Genomic DNA, 22,811 nt, shown 5'->3' with positions numbered 1-22,811 from the left:
CAAAGTTCCTAACTATTAATTTACAATTATTTACAATCGATTTTCATATCTTCTGTCACTCTTTTTAAGATTACATGGTAATTATGGAAATGTAAAATCATTCAAGTGTGCTGAGATTTCTTTTTGCATTTAAAATATCAGTGTGCAGATAAAAATGTCTGGCCATTATGAGTTTATAGTTTACTTAACAGGATAACACACAGACTGTGGGCAACACACAGGCAATACATAAATATTCAGTGACACAGATTCCAAAGATAAGATATGTGATTAGGAGTTCCTGTCACAGCTCAGTGGTTAGTGAATCTGATTAGCATCCATGAGGTTGCGGGTTCAGTCGCTGGCCTCGCTCAGTAGGTTGAGGATCTGGTGTTGCCATGAGCTGTGGTATAGGTCGCAGACGCGGCTCAGATCCCTCCTTGCTGTGCCTGTGGTGTAGACCGGTGGCTACAGTTCCTATTGGACCCTTAGCCTGGGAACCTCCATATGCCGTGGGTGCGGCCCTGAAAAGTCAAAAAAAAAAAAAGATACGTGATCAGCTAAGGCGTCAAGGAAAAGGAATGGCTTGAAGGAAAAGCCTTGAAGAAGGTTTTAGTGTTTGGTAAGACTATTCTCTTGCAAATGACATGAACTAAAATATTGCCACAGGAATAAGTGAGGTATGATCACTAACAATATGTAGACAATAGGTTAGATCACTAACGATATCTCAGCTGAAGGAAAGGTTTGTGTTCAATTTCAGATCCCTTTTAACAAAAACATATTTGTCTAAAAGAAAATCAATACAAAAAGATATTCACACCCAAATTTTCATAACAGCATGATCTACAATTGTCAAGATATGGGAAACAATCTCAGTGTCCACCAGAAGATGAATAGATAAATAAGATGTCACACACACACAAGCGTGAACACAAAATGGAACAGTACTCAGTCATAAAAAAGAATGATATTTTGCCATTTGCAGCAACATGGATTGGCTTGGAGGGCATTATGCTAAGTGAAATGTCAGACAGAGAAAACACAATACTATATGATATCACTTGTATGTGGAATTGAATATATCAAACAAACTAGTGAATATAATGAATAAACAAAAAAGAAACAGACATAGATATAGAGAACAAAGTACTGGTTACCAGGAGGTAGTAACATAAAAATAGGCAAATAAGAGGTACAAACTATTAGGTATAAAATAAGCCACAAGAATATATTGTACAGAAAAGGTAGTAAAGGCAATATTTTATAACTACAAATGGAATATAATCTTTACAAATTGTGAATCACTATATTAATAAATACACATTTATAAATTTATTTGCCCTTTTGATGAAATTCTATTCATTAAGACAAGAGTCCTGATGAAGTTGTTTCTTTAATGTACTTTAAGAGCATATGTCTTGTTTTAAATTGTGTCACTGAATTTTTTTTTTCTTGTCTTTTTAGGGCCACACCCACAACATATGGAAGTTCCCAGGCTAGGGGTCGAATCAGCTATAGCCACCGGCCTACACTACAGCCACAACACCAGATCCAAGTCGCCTCTGTGACCTACACCACAACTCATGGCAACGCTGCATCCTTACCACTGAGCCAGGCCAGGGTTTGAATCCACATCCTCGGGTTCGTTACTGCTGAGCCACAACCTCAATGAGTGTTTAGAGTACTTAGTCCTGATCTCTGAGCTCATCCTTATCTGGTAATGGTAGAGGTTGAGGACTATATTTTCACTAGTCACTGTTTATCCTCAACCTGCTCTTTTGTGTTTGCCATATTAATGATGCTAGAGAGCTCATACTTAATCCCACACAGGGGTGCTTACTTTCCTTTGCTGATAAAGTTCTCTCAAAGGAAGTCATATGTGGTGTCTTGTTTCTTGGTTGTTTGATTTAGCTCTTTCTACTTCTCATAAGTGACTAGAGGTATACGCATAGATGTGTATTAAAAGATTGAAATAATCCCTAGATTTCTGAGGATAGGCCATTCTTCCTTTCCTGTCAAAGTAATAGTAATAGAGATGCGATCGGTTCAGCCCTTCTTCTAGTCCAAAGCATCAGTATGACATTGTGGTTAAGGATAGGAATATTGGAACCAAATTCCCTTAGTCTAAGTCTTGGCTCCACCGTTTTCTAGGACTGTTGACATAGCCAAAATATTTAGTTTCTCAGTCCACCTCTATTTTTATCTGTAAAATGGAGATGATAGTAAGTATCTACATTTTGGGATTCCTCTGAGATTCAAATAATTACTACATGTCTCTAAAAAATGCTAGGCACAATGTAAGAATACAAATTGTTATGTGATTATAGTTTTGTTTGTTTTGTTTTGTTTTAGGGCGGCGCTTGTGACATATGGAAATTCTCAGGCTAGGGGTTGAATCTGAGCTGCAGCTGCGAGCCTACACCACAGCCACAGCAATGTGGGATCTGAGCTGAGTCTGCAACCTACCCCACAGTTCAGTGCGACACTGGATCCTTAACTCCCTGAGCAAGGTCAGGGATTGAACCCATGTCTTCATGGATCCTAGTCGGGTTTGTGACTGCTGAGCCATGATGGGAACTCCCTGTTATGTGATTATAGTTAAACATTATTACCTATTTTAGTTTTCTTAATATTTTTTCTACCACTGAAAATTTACTACTATACAGCCTTAAACAAACAAACAAACAAACAAACTACCCTATTATATGCACTGCTTTATAGAATCGTGGTGGCATTACATTGCTCTAGATAAAATTTGCCCTTTTCTTCAACTATCATCTAACACGTATATTCAGCTGGAAATACAGACCTGCTTTCTACAAGACTTTCAGTGCTGTGTCTTGCTTCCCCATTTGCCAATGAGGGAGAAGGGCAAACAAGGATTTTCTCCCTTCCCACTAATCTTCCTTCATCGCCTCCTACCCTCTAACCCTGCCACACACATGCACAGACATATCAGTACTGATTTATCTTCAGGAGAATATAATAAGAAAACATGAGTAAGGACTTTTAGTCTCCCACATTTGAACTTCTGGACACAAATTTAAACAAATTTGGCATATGTTAGCCATATGTTTAAATGTCAGCCAAGTAGTTAGATATCTAGTATTCTAACATAAACTGCAAAGTTTAGAATTGCAGTAGAAAATTCCCTTTTTGTTCAGAGCTGGGACTCAGGCAGTGGAGTTTTATGTTGTATAATTTGAAGGGCACCAGACAGCCATTTTCCTCTGTCCAAAGAATATCCCCTTTGCCCTCCTGTTCTCAATGTCTCTTCCTTTACTAAGTATTTTTTTGGAAAATAACAAAGACTTGCATGCTAAAGCAATTTGGATTACTTTCTGTTCAGGGAGGATAAGGAAGCAAGAAAAAAAAAAAAGCCAATATATTGTAACATTTCAGTTGAGAAAAAGAAAGATAGAAAAGAAAAGGGAGGGATAGAGTCTTGAATTAATCTTTGGTTATATAATTCTCCTACTTAAAGAGTTTCTATTTTCCCTTATTTCAAACATTATTTGAAGGCAGATTGGTTCAGTATGGGCCCCACTATGTTAGGGGGTAAGTGATGGTTACCTTAAAAAAAAAAAAAATGAAACCATCAAGGGAATTACCTGGTGGCCTAGCAGTTAAGTATTTGGTGCTGTCACTGCTATGGCTTGCATTCAATCCCTGGCCTGGGAACTTTGGCATGCCTCAGATATGGTAAAAATAAATAAATAAATAAACAAATTTTAAAATGAAACCATCAAGACTGCTAAGAACCAAACAACATTAGCTGATCCAAAGGCTATGCTACTATAAACAAGGCCAGGGATATTTCTAACAAATCATCTAACACTTAACATCCATGATACTGAATGAAAAATATATTCGCTTAATGAAACACAAAGGTAGAACAACTTCATACTGTTTAAATTATTCCTTGGTTTCTTCAAAAGTGATGCTCTTTATTTCTCTTTGTTGCCAAATAAGTGCAAGTATAGAAGGAAATTCACAGAGTATCTGCCAACGCCTTGAAACCCCACTGTATGTTCAGCTATGAGAGACTGACCGGACCAAATATCATTCTTAAAAATGTTTTATTTCCATTTATTCTCTCTTATACCAATAAGTTAAAATGACAACAAACTGAAATTTTTCTTATTTCAATTAAGCCTTTGGAAAGTATCTGTATTTTGGTATGAATGTTAATTTACAATGTACTTATAGTCTTTATAATAACTGGTCTTTTGGAGTTTGGAGTCTTACTGCTTGTTTGTTGCTTTTAACTTTAATCTAAGGCTCTCCTGACTAGAAAGATAGGGCAACATTCGTTTTTAATTGTTATGTTCACGTGGTGGTAGAAGAGTTTTTAATCATTTGGCTACATGTGATCTTTCAGCCACATGGAAAAATACTGCCCTACACAGGGGACTGATTCCATTAGGGCTGCTTAAGCCAAGGGGTGATAGGTTGGCTTTGCTTTAGGGCTACAGATTACTTTCAGAATGAAGAAAGGGTAGGCGATAAACGGTACAGGTTAAAAACTTAATTCAGGAGTTCCTGGTGTGGCTCAGCTGGTTAAGGATCTGACATTGTCTCCACAAGGTCTCACTCAGTGGATTAAGGATCCAGTGTTGCCTCAAGCTGCAGCTCTAATTTGACCCCTAGCCTGGGACTTTCCATATGCCACAGGTGTGGCCGTAAAAAGAAAAAAAATTTTTGAAAACCATAATTCAATTGTGTATATGGTAAAAAGCCCAAATGGCATTCCCTAGGTCTTGAAGTTCGGCTGCCTTATGTTTAAATCCTGCCTCTGCCATTAGCTGTTTTATAACTTTGGGCAAGTTACTTAAATTTTTGAGTGCCAGTTTCTTTTCTTTAAATGGAGCTATGAAAACGTTCCTTGAGGGCTGGTGTAAGAGAGTGAAAAAAATAAACATGTGAAATAAAAGTTGCTTGTTGACCATGGATAAACAGTAGATATTAATATCAGGATTATGGAGCTCTAAATTTTCATTTATCTACTTATTATCACCATTGTGATTATTCTCTATATTCCCTATTTAATTTTATCCATGCACATGATGAATTAGATCTCATTTTTCTGAAAATGTGTAAAAAGAGATTCAAAATATTTTTATAAGCCTTCTTTATTGTACGTTTGCTGTTATCAACATAAGGATATTTAACAGTCCAATGGAATTTTCCAAAACACTTTGTGTTGGAGACCACAGAACAGCTGAACTCTGCAGAAGGCAAATATCCATGGATGCAGAGTTCTAAAGTACAGAGTCTCCTTCAAAGACAAGATAAAAGATTTATACATTAACCATTTATTCTATAAACAGCTGCATTATACTTCCTATCACTAGGAGGATAACCTTGTTATTGCCTATACCTGTTCCTGCCCATATTGTCACTTTCCTTAATCAAACTAATAATAATCTAATCACCTTCCTTAATAAAAGTCATGTGGGCTAAAGCTTAGGTGCCTTTGTTCTGCAGAACAGAGTGCCTCCTGGTCCCCCACTTTCTAAATGTAAGTCTGTGTGTTTTGTTATACTGTGCGCTGTCACTCTTTCAGGATTCCCTGTTGCCCTGCAGCACTGCACATGGGAACTGTGCTTTGTAAAACATTCTTTGGGAGTGTTGTCCCATTGACTTTGGACATCTTCTAATAATTTGTCCTACTTAAAATTAAAAACTGATGGATATTTCTGCTGGAACCTTTATTCAATGGATGTTAGTTTCCTAAATTCATGGACATCCCATGACTGACACTGCCACCCTTTTGGAAAACAAGATTCAATCCGTTAGATGTATATAGATATAAATAATGTACTTTTTCATTGGCTTGATCACTTGCATTTACTTTAGAAATACTGTACGAAGAAAGCCAGGAAAGGCCAGGCAAGAGAGCAGTACCTCAATAATTCTACTCTCCATTTTGATATCGATTCCATCTCCGCAACTGCCTCATGTCCTATCAAAATTATTCAATGTGTTTGTCAGAATGGAACTAAGAGGAATAAGAGTCTTCATTAAAATAAGTTGACTAAATTAAGGTCAGTGATAAAACTACTTTACAAATTCAATTTAGATCCCAAGGAGCTAAGTTTGGGGGAAATTTATTAAAACACTGTTAGGATGGTTTAGATCTTATCTCGCATGTTAGGCACATAAATTGATATTCTAAGTAAGGTTCAGAGCCAAGTGGAAGTAACTACCATGGGTTATAGATTTAAACTACATGTTTTTTAATGTTAAACAATTTTTTAAAAGTAAAGTGTTATTCCTGTTTAGAGATTTTTAAAGTTTAATTTAATGTACATATGGAACAAATTTTAAATGAATAAGAAAAGGACTGATCTATTCAAATTCTGGCTTTACCTTCTTTTTCTTGTTTGTAATATTTCCTTCTGATTCACAGTGGGTCAACTCTTCTCCTTCAGGGATTCTTGATCTTTAGGCTTTTTATATTAAAGGCTTTGAGGTTTGCTATTTCCCTTGGCAACCAGCTTTAATTGCACAAGTAAGAGTCCTTTCTGTGATCGTAAGCTGAAAGAGATGTTTGTAGTTTGCTTTTTAAAATACTCCCTCCCATCTGTGATCACTCATGTACTTTCATGTTAAAAAAGCAGAAATTAGTCACTGCTACCTGGGATTTGAATTGAAGAACTGAGCATATCTTTTTTTTCCCCCATGAGGTGGTTTCTGTTACTTTACTCAGTAGCAAAATGTAACATTTGTATACTATCTCATCACTTTCAAATCACTTTCATATTCTCATTTGAACTGTATTGTAAGCCTATGAAATACTAGACTTGCTTAGTGAACCCCTGGCATGTAGTAGGTTCTTAAACATTGAATGAAATGTAGATATTCATGTCTTATTTTATTTTTATTTTTTGTCTTTTTAGGGCTGCAGCCACGGCATATGGAGGTTTCCAGGCTATGGGTCCAATTGGAGCTATAGTTGCAGGTCTATGCCACAGCCACAGCAACGTGGACATGTCTTATTTTTTAAAATAGGTATTTGAAGCACTGATAAGTTAAAATGATTTCCTAAGGTCACTAGGAAGAGTTTGGACTCATTTTTAGCTTTTCTAGATCATAGGGCAAGTTTCTTTCGATCATATTTGAGGCTTTTTTTTTTTTGGTATTATTAAGGTAAAATTTACAAAGGGAAGTATTCAGATATTAAGTGTTCACTTTTATTTTGAGAAACACGTTCACCTATACAGCAAATGCACCAGTCAAGACATTGAATATTTCCATTTCCCTGACATTTCCTGGAGACTTTCCCCATAACTTCTCCTCCAAGCAATTGCAACAGAGAACAAACCTGACTCTATCTTGAATCTATACCTTTAGCTCTAAACTTTGAGCTCTGTTGCCTGTGCTTAATCATGCTTGCTCTGTACTTTTTATAAAAGAATGTTGCCTGTGGCTGGAAATATATAGGATAGCCTGTTCTCAAGGCTCTGACCTTTAGAAGTATGATAACATTTTTTCAGTCATATAGAAGTAAAAACTTGCAGAACAGAGAATAGTATTTGTCTTTTTGGAGGTTTATAGACCATTATGACTTGACTTATGTGAACAGATGCAAGAACAAAGGACTGAAATGAAGAAATTTACAACAACCAACCACACTTCCTCCCCTTTTAGCATAAAAGAAGCCTGAATTCTAACTCAGGCAAGAGGATTCTTTAAACACTAGTCCACCATCTTCTTGGTTTGCTGGGTTTTCAAATAAAGTCACTACTTCTTGCCGCAACAACTCATCTCTTGACTTATTGGCCTGTTAGGCAGTGAGCAGTATGAGCTTGAACTTGGTAATGCAATCATGGTTCTGACTTTTTTTTTTTTTTTCACTACAACGGTATGATTTTGCCTGGTCTAGACCTTTTTAAACAAATGGAATCATATAGTAAATACTATTGTGTCTTGCTTCTTTTATTCAGTATAATGTCTGAATAGACCACATTGTTGCAAGTTTATTTCATTCTTTTTTACTACCAAGTAATGTTCCATCACATGGATGTACCACATGTATTCATCTGTTTTCCTATTGCTGAGCCTTTCTAATATTTAGCTATTAAAAATCAAAATGCTATGAGCATTCATGTACAGCTTTCTTTGTGGATATAAATTTTCATTTTTGTTGGAAAATTGCTAGGCTACATGTTAGATGATGGAACATGTAAGAAACTTCCAAGGCTTTCCCAAAGTGGTTGTACCATTTCATATCAGCACCAATAACGTATGAATATTCCAGTTGTTCCACAACCTTGTTGGTATTTAGCATTGTCAGTGTTTTAAATTTTAGCTGTTGTAGTGAGTATATAGTGGATCTCCTGGTGCTGTAGTTTGCATTCCTTTGGTTAAAGCCTTTTAGGTTTGCTATTTCCCTTGGCAACCAGCTTGAATTTCACAACTAAGGGTCCTTTCTGTGATCATAAACTAAAAGGGCTGTTTGCTGAGCTTTTTTCTTGTTCTTAGATGCCACGTGTGAATCTTTGTGAAGTGTCAAGAAACTCCCCCATATTTAAGAAGGATTGTCTTTTTGTCATTGAGTTAGAGGCATTCTTTATATAATCTAGATACATACCCCCCTTTTTTTTTTAAATCATTTTAGGGCTGCACCTATGACATATGGAAGTTTCCAGGCTAGGAGTCCAGTCAGAGCTGCAGCTGCTGACCTACACCACAGCACAGCAACGCCAGATCTGAGCCACATCTGTGGACTATACCACAGCTCATGGAAATGCTGGATCCTTTATCCCGCTGTGTGAGCCCAGGGATAGAACCCACATCTTATTGGATATTAGTCTGATTATTAACCCACTGAGCCACAGCTGGAACTCCTGGATACATATCTTTTGTCGGATGAGTGTTGTGAATATGTTCTCTGAGTTGGTGGATTGTTTATTCATTCTCTAAAGCTGTCTTGACAAACAGAAATCTCATATTTTTCCTATTGTTATTGCTCTCAGCATTCTATTTAAGAAATATTTGCCTTACCTTAGACTGCAAAGATAACTTTTCTTCTAAATGTTTTATAGATTTAGATTTTACATTTTGGTCTATATGTTTAACGTTTATATTATGCCCATTTTTTGTCAATTTTTCTGTATGCTATAACATTGGTGTAGAGGTTAATTTGTTCCATGTGGATAGTTTGTTGTTTCAGTAATCTTCTTTTTTTATTTTGTTTGTTTGTTTCTTGGGCTGCTCCCACAGCATATGGAGGTTCCCAGGCTAGGGGTCTAATCAGAGCTATAGCCGCCGGCCTACACCAGAGCCACAGCAACGCAGGATCCAAGCCATATCTGCGACCTACACCACAGCTCACGGCAACGCCGGATCCTTAACCCACTGATCAAGGCCAGGGATAGAACCTGCAACCTCATGGTTCTAGTCGTATTTGTTAACCACTGAGCCACGACTGGAACTCCTGTTTCAGTAATTTTCATTGAAAAGTTGTTTATTACCTTATTGAATAATTTTACTTTCTTTCAAGTCAGTTGACCACATAAGTATTTTTATTTCTGGACCATCTCTTTGATCCCATGTCAACACCACAATATCTTAATAACTGAAATTCAATAGTAGGTCTTGAAATGACAGTATCTTCCAATGATTTTGTTAAAATATTTTGACTAATGTTGATTCTTTGCATTTCCATTTAAAATTTAGAAATAACTTGATAATTTTGATGAAATCCTTCTGGGATTGTAATTAGAATGTGTTTCAATATATAGCTCAATTTTGGGGAGAATTCATGGCTAAACAGTGTTGAATGTTTCAATCCGTGAATTTAATATATCCTTTCATTTTCCTAGGTGAATTTCTCTGGGCAATGCTATTGTCATTTTCATTATATAGGTCTTTAGATATTTTGTTAAATTTATTCCTAAACATTTTATTTGGATGTTATTGTAAGTAGAACTTTTGAATTCTTTTTATAGATTACAAAATTCTATATGTTAAATTTGTTAAGGTTTTTTTACATACATGTTCATGGGTACATATTGGTCTGAAGTTTTCTCTTATAATATCTTTGTCTGGTTTTGGGTATCAGAATTATGCTGGCCTCAAAACCTCATATCACTACCACCAATGTAACAAGTAGCTCATCTTTCAGTTAAAAAATTCTTTGTTCTACTAAGCATTCCATTAGAACTTACTTAGAAGAGGAAGGGATTGGAGTCTTTGAATATATAACATACACTTTATCATGAATCCTAAAAAATCCTAAAATCCTAAATTTGTTCTAAGTTGTAGTATTCATCATCCTTCTACTGAAACCTCATTGTCTCAGAATTTCATGCATTGCTCTGGCATTTATCAGTTCTCATCTTTATAAGGTAAAGATATAGATATGTATTTTATTTAAGAATATATACATATATATATGTCGTATATACTTAGAAACCATTAAACTGTGGGAAGTCTGCTGCTATCTCTATGTGGCCTGTTCGAATGACCAAATAATCTTTCATCTATATTTTTTCTAAATCTAATAAAAAGTCTTGTTTTATAGGAAGACATTGTCACACAAATTTGCTTCTAATATCAGCAGATTCAAAAACTTGAGATCCCTCTTTGAAAATTTTATGCCTTGTAGTTTAACATATGCCTGTTTACTACTTCTTCGCCTTCCTCTTCCTCTTTTTCTTCTCTTTCTCCCCTTTCTCCCCCCAACCCCCTTCCTCCTTCTTTTCCTTGGGCCACACCTGCAGCATATGGAAGTTCCCAGGCTAGGGGGCGAATTGGAGCTGCAGCTGCTCTGGCCTACGCCACAGCCATGGCAATCCCAGGTCTGAGCTGCATCTGGGGCCACAGCCATGGCAATCCCAGGTCTGAGCTGCATCTGGGACCCATGCCGAAGCTTGTAGCAACATTGAGTCCTGGGTTACCACTGAGCAAAGCTAGGGATCGAACCTACATCCTCACAGACACTATGTAGGGTTCTTGACCCCCTGAGTCACAATGGGAGCTCCCCCATTTACCTCTTTGAATAAAATAATTAGAGTGTACATTCTTTAATCAAATGTTCGCCATTGCTACAGACATCCTAAGTATCATTTTCTCAACAGCCGGTATTGAAATTGTTAGCAACAAATGCTTGTTTATGTCAATATTTTGTCTTATATTAAATCCAGGCCGTATGAATAAAACATGTAAAATTATATATTCGTGTATTCAGTTTCCTATTTGAAAACACTGGTTTTTATGTTTCCTCGGTTATCAAAGTTAATTTTTTTGGATTGATTATACTCAGTCTTGTTACATGAACTCTCAGGAGTGGAGTCAGAGCTGTTATTGGTGTCATGAGAACTCTGATGGTCAAAATTTTTATATTAAAAACAATGCCTTTAGAAATGAGACATATACCATATTTTTTTCACTTTTTTTGGACTGTTTAATACTTCAACTTGCCTATGTGGCACCCTGTGAGGTATTTAAAGAAAGATATTGGAATCTTTTGGGCCTCTGGAAGAAGATGTAAAATTAAATTTGCTAAAATAATACAGTGCAACTCTTATAAACACAAAGAATGATAATGATTGGAATAAAGTTGATTTAGGTGATATTGGTACTGAAAAAAGTGAGGAATACTTGGTGTGGTTGCCTTCATATAATTTGAGATTTTTATTTTCTGTGCTTGTTAATCTCCTCCTTTGCAAAATGCCTTGGCATGTCCTTAGACTCTTCTGAAGAATTGATAAGGAAATGATGAGTAGACAAATGCAGTGCTAAATATTACTTCTAACCATCAATATTTGTAAACTAATGCTGGTCTAATATATGTATGTCAAGCACACTAGCTCAGTGATTAGGTTATGGAATCACCTGGCATTCTGACTCAACCGCTGCGACTTTTGGAATGCCACACTTCCTTCCTGGTCTCAGCTTCCTTACTTACAAACTAAGGATGTTGAAGTAAATGATCTATTATTCTGGCATTTCATCTTATATTTTAAGTTGCACTGATCATCTCTAATTACCCTTCCAATCCCAGCTGTGATCATTTGAATGTACATTGGTCTTCATGACAATTGGCTTCAGAAATTTCAAGAACGTTTGAAAAAATATGCTAAGTATGTTAGATTCAAATCTATCCTGTTCCTTCCTAATTTTAATATAAACAACAAAAATCACAAACAAAAAATTTTTCAAGCCAGAATGGCAAAATTTACCAACCCCGAAAGCAGGATGGTGATTTTTCTATTAGATGCAGTTGATCATACATATAATATGTAACTTAAGAGCCCAGTACTGCCTGGAGCTGTTGATTAAGGTGGTGGAATTATAGAGACAGGAAACACAAACTATCCCATACCTAAACCCTAGCATTAGATAGTAGGACTTGATCATCTTAAAGTGTAATACCTCTCACTCCTGCCTTTATCCAGTGCCCCTCTGTTATTTATCTATTCTGGCATCTTTTTACTTGAATCATGAGTAAATTGAGTTTGAAACAAGAATATCAAGGGACTTATGTTTAAGTCATTTTGAATAAAAATGGTTGGCAGGTTACACTGTTTCATACCATTTCGAAAAAGCAGTGTTTATTTTATCTACAATGTTTAGGAATAAAACAGCTTTCCCTCAAATACAAACATATATATGTGACCCTAAAATAGGGTGGTTTGAGACTTGGGAAGATCTATGGGTGTTGTATAGTCTTTCGCTATTTAGTCAAGCCCAGATGAAGCTACGTCTAGGTCACTTGGGAGAAACAGCAGAGGAAACTGATGTTTCCTTGACTCTCAAGATTTACAATCCTGGTGTCTGTAGAGCAGTAATAGTGTTAAGTACTTCCTTCCATACACTTAGAACCTTCAATATTTTTATCACAATTTACTACCCTGGGTAGGACCCTTGCAGTCCTCTTACTTTATGAAGAAGGTGGTTACAATATATAACTACATGAAAGGAGTATTCAGTATGATTTAAGACAAAAATCTCTATCACAAATTTTTAAAAAGATAGCTGGAGAAATTTTTCTAGAGCCATCTGAAAGTTTTATTCGTTCTAAAGGTATTGTGCTATTATCATGTTATACATGGTTTTGTTAGCCAGTATAGACATATGTATCTATCATTTCATGAATATTTATGTTGAACAGTGGTAAATTTTATGCCACACCAGCTTTGTGTATATGCACTTATTTTTTTCTTTTTTTTCCTGCACCCATACCATATGGAAATTCCCAGGCCAGGGATCAAATCAGAGCCCCAGCTGCAGCCTATACCACAGCTGCAGCAATGCTGGATTCTTCTAAGCCACTGCTCTGGGTCAGAGATCAAACCCGGAGACCATGCCAGATCATTAACCCACTGTATCATAGCAAGAACTCCACACCAATTTTTTTGCTCCTAACCCACACACTATGATAGATGGCCTGCCCTTTTCAGTCTGCATGGGTTTTTCCATGATCCTTCTTGAAACACTCACACCGACCTGACTTTTACTCAGCATTCAAGATGTAGTTCCTGTGTTCATTCTCTGTGGTGGAGGTCTAAGTCTTCTCACATCCATCTTTCTGGATCAAGTGATCTGTCTGTAATTACTTCTATCAAAGCACAGCATTACGTCTATATCAATACTATATTACATCATATCAAATGTTATAATTTGTGTTTCTCTTCCAGCAGACTCTGAACTCTGAGAGTAGGAATTTATCTTTTTACCTTTGCACAATGCATGGCACCATGGCCAATATAACACACAGAAAGAGGTCTATAAACAAAATGAATAAAAATACCAGAAATAACACTTTTTTCCCCCGAATGAATATAAGAATGGTAAAATTGTGGCAAATGCCAAATGTTCACACCACTTGTTTCTTTATGTATGTTAGATGTAGCTAGAAAGGTAACTTAACCTGTCTTCAAACAGAAACATATGGTACAAATAAATTTTCTAAGATTATCATAGAAACTATAACTAAAAGCTAATAGTGAGTTATTGCAGTTAAAGTTTTCAACTTTTAAAAATCTTATTAGCTCATAATTTGTGTATGTGGAGGTGCTATCTCAGCTTTAAATTAATAAGAATCAGACTGAATATAATGTATAAAAATATTGAATCACTAGGTTATACACTTCAAGCTAATGTAATATTGTAAATCAATTATACCTCAATAAAAATAATCTTGGGCTAATTTCTAAAATATTATAGGATGGCTAAAGCAGGATCAGAAACTCAGAAGTGTGGACAATATACTCTTTTTAACAGGCTCAGATTTACTCTGATCACTCTGGGAGAGACCCTCTGACTGTTCATATTACTGCTACTAGATCCTACTAGCATGAGATGGTGAAGTGTCTTCTTTACTCTGATATTCAAGCCATTTAAGTTTAACTATATTCTAAGAGTAAGAGTAATCTTGGTGGTGCTTTCTCAATCTCTACTGTTTAAGGGAAAGATCAAAGAGCGTGTAATACTACGGGTAGAACTGCAATTTAAAATCATTTTGGCTTTCTACCCGCACCTCCCCTGCCATTTTTCAACTTTAAGGAATGTGTTTGTCAAGTGATTTTCCTTACAATGAAAGAGATTTTAAAGTAAGTGCAAGTATTTGATAAAATATCTGGAAAATAATTTCCTTGCTTGAAATTTGACTGTCTAGAAAGATAAATTCTAAAAACCTGACATTTAAAAAAAGAAGTATTATAATATTTGCAAGTGCTAAAATAAAGTAAGATGTATTTCCATATCAGGTAGACTCTTACTAGTGATCTTGGTTTCTTACTGAAGAATGAACTTATAACACTCAAGTGTTGTTTTATGGTGTTTACAAAATGTTTAAACCATGTTTAACATGTCAAATAAAGTTTAATAATATACTCCTGATTTAGAGTAGGGTTTACTTCCGTATTTTTTGGTCATAATCTACTAGGTTCAGATTTCAATATTTATCATTCATTCATAATTCAAAACATGGTGGAATCACCCCTTGTGGCCCATTGTTTCCTAGGTGAATGGCCACAGACAAAGTTGACATTGTGGAGCTTGCCGCCAGGTGGACTAAAACTTTCAGGCCCAATATTTCTTTGGTTTTGTCATCTTTCTATCTGTCTTTGACAAAACTTTAAAAAGTGTGGCCTATCAGGACAAGTAATATCAGAGAATTATTTACTAATGAAAGATGCAGGGCTTGCTGGCCAGCTCAGCACAGGAGGAGGCAGGAGGGAACTAGAAGATGGGGAAAGTCAGTCTTCTTCTGGCTCCTTCAGAAATACTGTGCTTCTTTTTCTGGTTGCTTTTAAGGTTTTCCCTTTGTCTTTGAAGTTTCAGTAGTTGATTACAGAGTGCTTAGGTATGATTTTGTTTGTGTTTTTCCTGTGTTGGAGTTTATTGAGCCCAGATTTGTAGGTTCTCTCATCAGACTTGAAAAGTTTTTTGCTAATATTTCTCAAATATTCCTTCTTTCTCGTTCTCTCATATCACCTTTTGGAACCCTAATGAAAGGTGCTGGGCTTTTAGAAAATGTCCTACATGTTCTATTCTTTCCATTCTTTGTCTCTCTATGCTTCAGTTTTGATACTTTCTTTTTTTTTTGTCTTTTTGCTATTTCTTTGGGCTGCTCCCGTGGCATACGGAGGTTCCCAGGCTAGGGGTCGAATCGGAGCTGTAGCCGCCGGCCTACGCCAGAGCCACAGCAATGCGGGATCCGAGCCGCATCTGCAACCTACACCACAGCTCATGGCAACGCCGGATCGTTAACCCACTGAGCAAGGGCAGGGACTGAACCCGCAACCTCATGGTTCCTAGTCGGCTTCGTTAACCACTGCGCCACGACGGGAACTCCAGTTTTGATACTTTCTATTGAACTGTCTTTGCATTCACCAGTCTTCTGTTCTGGTCTACTCTTCAACCTATTCAAGGAGTTCTTCATTTCACATATTTTCAGTTATTGTAAGTTGCAGTTCTAGAACACCCATTTAATTTTTTTAGATTCATATTCCATATTTAAATATTCCATTTGTAAAATATAATTTGTCTACCTTTTCCTTCATTTTCTTTATCACATTAATTATGTTACCAACAAACTCTTGCATGTGAATCATCTCTGCTTCTCATTATTTAACTTTTTTCCTAACCTTTTCCTGTTTGATCATATTTTGGTTGCTACATTGTCAGTTTCCACATGACCATGTCTTCCTTTTAAGAGGTATGCATTTTGTTCTGACAGTTAAATTATTGACAGATCACTCTGATTTGCAGGTCTGTTTCATACTGTCCCTACTTCTAAGATATGACATTTCTGGGCTTGGAATCACCAAGATCTCTACAATCCTGTTTAGCCCAAACTCCAACCTCTATCTCCCCAGAATTGTGGGGTGTTCTCTGCTAGGTCTCTTAGAATTTTTCTCTGTGGGTATACAGCTTAGAGATCAGTTATGGACTTGAAGAGAATTTTGAACACAGATTTTTTTTTTTTTTTTTTAGAGTTCCTTTTTGGTGTCCTCTGTTGTTTGAGGACTCCCTCCCCCAAATCCTACCTGCCTGGGAAACCCCAAAGTCTTGCATCTTCTTGCCAGCAAGAACCATTTCTCTTTGCTTTGACTGTTTTCCTGCTCTGAGGTTTGCCCTTAGGAGAGCCAGGTAGAACACAAGGCTCATTGTCTTCTCTCCTTCTCTCAAGGACTAGAGCTATGCTCTAGTTGCTGATTAGTGTTTACAAAGCATTGTTTATATGTTTTGTCTCTTAACTACTTATGACAGGAGGATAAGCAAAATATCAGCTACTCCCTCTTAGATTGTGATAATATAAATTTTTTCAAAAATTTTTATCAAAAGACTTTTCATGTGAAATGTATTATCTTTATGTTATTAGCCAATCAAATTCCTACCTTCTCTCCCAAGAATGCTCAAATGCGGAATGGGCAGATTAGGGTAAACACATTGTTTTTGAGCTTTTATTTCCAATCCATTAACCTTACCAATATGATTTTCAACCTGTTTGCTCTGAGGTATCTGCTGTACAAGTTCAGTGACTTTCAGTTCATTTGAGACAATAGGTTTTATATTGATTTCAGTTTCCTTAGCCTCTGCAGCATTTATCATGAGTAACAACTTTGCTACTCTTAATATTCTCCTCCTTGTATTATTTTGTATTTGTATCTCTGATAACATTTTATTGGCCCTCTACTTCATGTCCTCAGTAATTACAGAGTTTCTCTCCTTAGAGTATATTCTTTCTATATTCTCTCTAGCCATGCAAATCTACTTTTATGAATGCAACTATTACCACTAAGCAAACACTTTTTGGTCTAGAGTTGTAAGGTCCTAAATACTTTCTCAGGGTCATGCATCAAGCACAGACTTTTTTGAAGCTATAGAATGAGCAAAACCCTTTCCCAATCAATACCTACTCATTCATAAGCTCCATAAAAGCAAAGGCAGAGTCTTATTCATCTCTGTAGACTTTACTGTGCTCAGGACACAGCTGATAAAGATTTTCTTAAGTAAATGTTAATCAATCTTAGCCATTTAAAAGTCCTATTAATATCTCAAATTCAGCTGTTCTTCTAGTCACCAACTACATTTCGAGTGTTCCCGTTTTATAAGAGGTGAATATATATCATTCTGAACATCTAGCACAACAATATATCTCTTAGAGAAGATTTACTAGGTTATAGAAAAAAGGAAACCTTGTTTGGGGTTGGGAACTGAATTCGTGGGATGGTAGCAAACTTGAAGATAAGCAACAAAGGAAATTTTTGCTCTGCAAAAGAAGGGGTAAGTGTGAAATGAGAAGAATTGGGAGGCTGGAAGGCTGGGTCCTGTGAGGGATAAAATTGGGGAAAACCATAAAGACATTTTAAGTATCTGAAAATCCTTTCTATGACTGGAATCCCTTTTCATTGCTTCACTGTAGAACCCTTTTTCATCACCCTCAAAACTAACTGCATTAATGAATAATGTTTGTTTGTCTGTTTTTTTGTCTGTGTGTGTGTGTGTGTGTGTGTGTGTGTGTGTGTGTTTTGCCATTTCTTGGGCTGCTCTCGCGGCATGTAGAGGTTCCCAGGCTAGGGATTAATCGGAACTGTAGCCACCTACCTACGCCAGAGCCGTAGCAATGCAGGTTCTGAGCGGCATCTGCAACCTACACCATAGCTCACTGCAATGCCGGATCCTTAACTCACTGAGCAAGGCCAGGGATTGAACCCGCAACCTCACGGTTCCTAGTCGGATTCGTTAACCACTGTGCCACGACCCGAACTCCAATAATGTGGGTGTTTTATATTTTGCTTTGCTTTGATCTTTAGAATGCGAAGACAGCTGTTTCACTCAAGACCAAAAGATTGAGGACTGGAGAGATCTGTTATCAAGAAACTGACTTGACCACAAGAACAATTTACAGGTATTACTTGAGCTCCTCAAGGATGAAATCCTACCTTTTACTTTTTTGGTTCCTTCTCCCACTCCTAAAAAACACAGACGAGTGGCTTATTGAGTGAAGTTTATAATTGGTCAGTTTGAAAGAATGAAATGAGTAAATGATGAATTTAAGCTATTTCCTCATAATTTAGAGCCATTACATGATTTCAAAGTTTGTTTGTTTGTTTGTTTGTTTGTTTGTTTTTCTAAATCAGGGATGGGGAGAGAATCTTCTAAATATGTCAGCTAGATCAGCAGCTTTCAGATTTTAGCATGCTTCAGAATGAGCTGGAATAATTGTTAAAGTAGATTTGAGGGGTTCCACGTGGAGTTTCCGATTCAGGAGATCTGGGGGTGGGGTGGGAACAAAACGTTTGTAGTTTTTAGCAAGTTCCCAGAGATGTTTGTGGTGCTGATCTAGAGACCACACATCATGAACCACTGATCAGGTGATATATTAAAACATTAAAAACAGTGTGCTCTTCACAGAGAACAATGCCAGAATGTTTTGTTTTTGAAATGCCCCAAATATCCTTCACTTCCCTTAGCCTAACAAAGCAGAAGGTGCTGGTATTATACATCCTCAGTGCTGCCACCCACTCAGGGTGACCCTAGGTAAACCACAAAATCTATTTGCACTGAAGCTTCTTTTTAGGAAGGAAGGCATGGCAACTCTCCTTTTTGGCAAACTCTTCCCAAATTTTTTAGAATGAAAACTGTGACTACAGAATTGAAAGTATATAAGACTTTTGTGAAAAACATTAGCTCAGTCTAATAATTCAGTTACATTTCCCCCTCAGAAGCTTTTGTTACAATATTCTATCATCCGCCAGACCCTGGAATAGTAACACACTGATAATGAGTATTACTAAAACCTGAAATTGACTTTGACACCTTTTCTGCACAAAGACACTAAATGGGTTTGACTTAGATCGGGGTATAGTTTCCTTCCACATCATCTGAGGGCAGGCTCCATAGGAGAAAAGAGCCATTGGCTTCTTTTGTCTGTGTCCCAGGAGCACCTTAGCTTTTGAGAACTATGCACATTAATTTGGACAGGGCAGTCATCCAGCATCAAAGAAATAATGTCCCATTTCCCTGAGGTCTCGAGGCAAAAGCACTTCAAACTTAAAATCTTTTTCTCTATTACCAAAAAAGATTCATGTATTAAATTCAGCTATGTGGTATAAACCTATTTTTAGTCTATTCCTTTTTCCAAAAGATTCAGACTCTAGAATCAGAATGCCTTTGGCCAGGGAGCAGTTGTGCCTATGCAGGGGTTACTCTTGTGGATTTATATCAGCCACATCATTTGAAGGCATTAGCAAGGACTAAACATAAATTTTGAGTTTCTCTGTATGATGATATTTATGCAATTAGTTAATTGCGAGCACTTCATTTTCGCATCCTTGTTCACTTTTAAATGGTTGGCATTGGAGTTCCCGTCGTGGCGCAGTGGTTAACGAATCCGACTAAGAACCACGAGGTTGCGGGTTCGGTCCCTGGCCTTGCTCAGTGGGTTAAAGGATCTGGCATTGCCATGAGCTGTGGTGTAGGTTGCAGACGCGGCTCGGATCCCACGTTGCTGTGGCTCTGGCGTAGGCTGGTGGCTACAGCTCCGATTGGACCCCTAGCCTGGGAACCTCCATATGCCGCAGGAGTGGCCAAAGAAATGGCAAAAAGACAAAAAAAAAAAAAAAAAAAAAAAGGTTGGCATTAATTGATACTGTCTAGACAAAACGATTATATTTCTCACTCTGTTGTTTGGAGTGGGATAGATAGAGTGTTGACAGAGGTCAGTTTCCCCGTTGGGCACTCTTTCTCTGCATGCCTTGTGGGACAGATTTGCACAGTTATCAGGAAGTCACATCTGATATAGGAAAGCTCAAACTTTGAGTTTTCTGCTTTGCATCCTTGTGCGTTGTAGGCCTTGGACTGACATTTAGTTTCCCACAGGCAGGAGAAAATGATGCAGACAGTAACAAACTGCAAAATCTTGATGAAAATCATGACACTTTTAGAGCAATAATATACTTTTCAATAATATACTTTTAGGCATATACTTCCTTGATATTGCGGCAAACATGTTGTTTATGAGTAGAATGACCATAGAAGCTATTTTGCCTGGGACAGTCTGAGTTTATGCCCATTTTCTTGGCAAATTTATTAATAATCCTCTCTTTTGCTTCAGTTTAGGTGGTAAACATGATCGCCTTATTTATAACAAGTGTAAGCCATACTCAAACTACTTTTTTGGTGTGTTTTTTAAAGGTAAGTTGGAAACATTTTCTGATTCCTTATATGCTTAGAGTCTCTAAAATATTGGAATGATGACAAGCGTTTTCTTCAGCAAATAATTAGCTTTTGATTGAAAGAGGGCCCCCCATAGACACATTGAAGTTCTAATGGTCCTGAAACACAATTTGTGGCCTGTGAGGAGTGACAGCAGTCCTTTCATCATAATGACTGAAAATTGATCACCGATAGTGTCTATATTTGGAAGAAATGACTTGACATCATACTAAGTGCATTTTGGATTATTATTATTGCTAATGTTGTTTTTAGGGCAAATAAATTCTAGCAAGTATTTTCTAATTATTCAGGAAAAAGAAAGGAATTGTTATGGATTATAGGTAAGACGGTCCATTATAGGTAAGACGGTCCATTATGCAGAAAAGAGCAGAAAGTTTTCCAGTGAAAGGGGACTTCCCTCTGCCGTTCATTATTTATTTATATTTATTATTATATACTCATTATCTAAGTCATAGATACTGTTTCTCAGTATCAGTAAACACAAGTTTGTCAAAAAATTATATTCTGACAAGTGCTTTTCTTGTTTCAAGTAAGTGAAACATTTGGCCTCAACTTTGTTCTTAGTGTTGTCTTAGGTCCTAGAGTATATAAAGAAATAATTTAAAGTTCAGTAGAGAAGCATGAGACAATTATACAAGCATAAATTCACAACAAATAAGATATAAGGTTATGTGACAGAACATATAACTTGTGAAAATTTTAAAGGCATTTAAGAGGAGACAACTCGAATTTGCCTGCTATTTGAGCCTTTGAATGATGCGCAGAGTAACCTGTGCTTGGAGCTTATGTGCCAAACATCAGTGCTTTTCCAGCACTTACACACACTGCTGCCATATTTGCAGCCCAGGGAAACAAATGGCACAATAAAGAGCCTCCTTTTTATTTATGAGTCAGTTACTCAGATTAAAGGGCCGTTTTGTTCTTCATGGAACAAAGTTACTCTCTGGAAATTCTGCGCATAGAAACAGCGAGGAAAAAAGAGACTGAAGAAACTAATGCTCTGAGAACGTTAGAAGAAATTGGATTGCTATGACTGGCATTAAATAACAGCATTTTGAAAAATCCAAATAACTACCAGTTTTAGAATTGTCTTTCTTAAGGCTACAGGTTCCATTGGAGAGCAAGTAAGTACGTGCTGGGAATTTATTAAAACTCCCTTTTTTCCCCTCAGAAAGATACTAAAACAGAAAGGAGCTTGGAACTATTGCCACCCTTGCCCTCCATGTTCCTAGAAGCATGAAGGTAGCTGAACTTGACCATTCAAAGAACTTGGCATCGGCTAAGTGGAAGCCTCTATTTTCCTTATTCTTTATCCTTCCTAGGCTTTTCATTACCCAGACTAGAGTGGTAAGTAGCAGTTTTCATACATACAATTGTCATAAATAGCTACTAAAATCATGATTTTTCTTTTTTCTTTTCTTTCTTTCTTTTTTAAATGGCAGCACTTGCTGCATATGGAAGTTCCCAGACTAGGGGTCTAATTGGATCCGCAGCTGCATGCTAAAGCCACAGCCACGACATAGCTGGATCCGTGTCACATCTGTGACCTCCACTGCAGCTTGCAGCAATGTCAGATCCTTAACCTACTATGCAATGCCAAGGATCAAACCCACATCCTCACGGACACCATGTTGGGTTCTTAATGCCCTGGCCCACAATGGGAACTTAGGAGCTCATTTTAATGACCTCTTTTTACCTTAATTACCTCTCTAAAGGCCCCACTTCCAAATATAGTCATATTCTGAGATACTGGAATTAAGACTGCTCCATGTGAATGAAGAGGGACAGAACGGGGTATGACTCAATTCAGCTCAGAACAGCATATGTAGGTTACAAGTCCTACTTGAGAGGATCTCTGAATTGCTTAAAAGTACTGCACACCTGGGAGTGTTTGAAACAAACATCTTGTAATTCATAATTTGGCTAATAGCATTCTAAGTCTTGAAGGCAGCCTCTATTGAAAATCAAAAACCCTGAACTGTTAAACGGTGTGAGATGGTGGAAACCTACAAGATATTTCAACGGCAAAGACAGCTCATATGTTCCTATATGAACATAGGAAAGCAACTGACCATTACTTTCCTTACCTGAAAAATGGGAATGATATCTATCTCATACATTATTTTATA

The 22,811-nt window shown here is 36.9% G+C and overlaps 1 long non-coding RNA gene across 1 annotated transcript in view; it reads left to right on the top strand.

Annotated features, from left to right (window-relative positions):
* The window catches only part of LOC106510355, a 41,858-nt gene extending 19,637 nt beyond the window's left edge, over window positions 1–22,221 (top strand). The window contains exons 3-5 of the long non-coding RNA XR_002344097.1: window positions 18,258–18,352; window positions 20,566–20,640; window positions 21,854–22,221. This is a non-coding gene — a long non-coding RNA (uncharacterized LOC106510355). The remainder of the gene's footprint in view (window positions 1–18,257; window positions 18,353–20,565; window positions 20,641–21,853) is intronic.

Source organism: Sus scrofa, chromosome 5, assembly GCF_000003025.6.
Source record: "Sus scrofa isolate TJ Tabasco breed Duroc chromosome 5, Sscrofa11.1, whole genome shotgun sequence".
Classification (NCBI taxonomy): domain Eukaryota; kingdom Metazoa; phylum Chordata; class Mammalia; order Artiodactyla; family Suidae; genus Sus; species Sus scrofa.
This window is presented reverse-complemented; position numbering and strand designations above follow the sequence as displayed.